This window comes from Palaemon carinicauda, chromosome 8, assembly GCF_036898095.1.
Source record: "Palaemon carinicauda isolate YSFRI2023 chromosome 8, ASM3689809v2, whole genome shotgun sequence".
Taxonomy (NCBI): domain Eukaryota; kingdom Metazoa; phylum Arthropoda; class Malacostraca; order Decapoda; family Palaemonidae; genus Palaemon; species Palaemon carinicauda.
Window position 1 is genome coordinate 66,639,629 of NC_090732.1, and position 2,269 is coordinate 66,641,897.

Below are 2,269 nucleotides of genomic sequence, written 5' to 3' on the forward strand. Positions count from 1 at the left end.
TCGTACGGGGACACGTACAGGGGCAACTTCTTGTTGTCTTTCGTCGCAAAGAGGTCTATCTGCAGTTCTGGGACTTGTTCAGAATGAAGGAGAATGATCCTGCGTCTAAGGACCATTCCGACTCTATCGGTGTGAACCTGGATAGAGCATCCGCTGTCACATTGCGGACTCCTTGAAGGTGAACTGCCGACAGGTACCACTTCTTCTTTTCCGCCAATCGGAAGATGGCCAACATCACCTGGTTGAGAGGTGGTGACCTCGATCCTTGTCGATTCAAGCATCTCACAACTACCTCGCTGTCCAGCACCAACCTTATGTGGATCGAGTGACGCGGGGAGACTTTCTTTAAGGTAAGGAACACTGCCATAGCTTCTAGAAAGTTTATGTGAAAGGTCTTGAATAGCTTGGACCAAGTCCCCTGGACTTTTTTCCGATGAGTGACCTCCCCGTCCCTCCTTCGAGGTGTCTGAGTGAATCGTCACCGACGGGGGAGGTGGCTGAAGAAGAACCGACTTCTTTAGATGTCTGGCTTGGGACCAAGGCCTGAGAAGAGTACGTAGCCGAAGCAGAACTGGTCTTCTCAGATCTCTTCGCGAGTATGATGCATAACTTCTCCAAACTCCGGTTGCATCCTTTAGCTGTGCTCTTAGCACTGGGTCTGTCACCGAAGCAAACTGGAGAGAGCCCAGTACCCTCTCCTGTTCGCGTCTTGATATCCTTTCGGAATCTAGAAGTCTCTTGACAGAACCCGCTATCTCCTTCCTTTTCTTTGCCGGGATGGAGAAACGATGTGACATTAAGTCCCAGTGGATTCCCAGCCACTAGAATTTTTGAGATGGAGAAAGTCGAGACTTTTTTCTGTTGATCTTGAAGCCTAGATACTCTAGGAACTGGATCACTTGACTGGAAGCTTGCAAGCATTCTGTCTCGGATGCTGCCCACACCAGCCAGTCGTCCAGGTAGGCTACTACCTGAATTCCCTTTAGGCGTAATTGTTTGAGAGCTACGATTGCAAGCTTCGTGAAAATCTTTGGGGCTATATTTAGCCCGAATGGCATGGCTCTGAAGGCGTATAGTCTTCGTTGTAGCTTGAACCCTAGGTAGGGGGAGAGTCGACGGTTGATTGGAACGTGCCAATAGGCGTCTGACAAGTCTGTGGAGACGGAATATGCCCTCTTGGGCAGTAAGGTCCTTATGTGTTGCAGTGTTAGCATCTTGAATTTGCAGTTCACTATGAACTTGTTGAGTGGCAACAAGTCCAGAATGACTCTGAGCTTTTCCGAGTCTTTCTTAGGAACACAAAAAAGCCTCCCTTGGAATTTGATGGACTTCACCCTTCGGATCACATTTTTCTCCAACAGTTCTTGAACGTACTCCTCCAGAACGGGGGTGGAGTGTTGGAAAAAACCGAGGGTACGGGGGTGGAGTGCTGTACCAGCTCCAGCCCAGTCCGTTCTTGAGTAGGCTGTGGGCCCAGGGATCGAAGGTCCACCGATCCCGAAAATTCTGAAGTCTCCCTCCTACCGGCATCATCTCACTTGGACTGCCGTCCTGAGGTCTTGCCTTCCTGACCGCGACCGCCCCTGAATCCCCTTCCCCTTGAGGGGCGCCTAGATGAGCCTCTGGCTGCTCCTCTAGGCTTTGCTCGAAAGGAAGTAGACTGTCCTTCGAACGTTGGGGTGAACACCGTGGACTGTGTCGACACGGCCTGGGGTACCCACTGGAAAGTGATCGGGGTTTGTGCCACCATCTGGGGCACTGAAGGTATCGGCAACTGCTGTTGCTGTTACTGTTCAACTGGCTTGACTGGCCGAGACGGTAGCCTAGGCCTTTTAGTCTTCCTTTTCGGTTGGGGACCCTCATCCGTGGAAGACATTCTCTTGACAGACAGGCCCCACTTTTGGAGAAGATTTCTATTCTCCGTGGCGGCCTTATCCACAACTTCTTTGACCAACTCGCTTGGGAAAAGGTCTTTGCCCAAATGTTGGAGGAGATTAGTTTCCTTGGCTCGTGCCTCACCGTAGCCGAGGTGAACACGAACTCCCTACAAGCTCTCCTCGCCCTGACGAAGCTGTAAAGATCCTTCGTCACTGTGGCCAGATGAATCTTGGCCACTACCATGAACATTTCATGGACCTTGGGGTCACCTGCCATCGTCTCAAGAGTGGTCTGAAGAGACATTGAGGCAGCCAGTCTTTCTTTTGTCTCGAGCTCTCTCCGCAAAAGAAAGTCAGACAGCTTAGGGAGGTTCTCACCGAACTGACGTCCG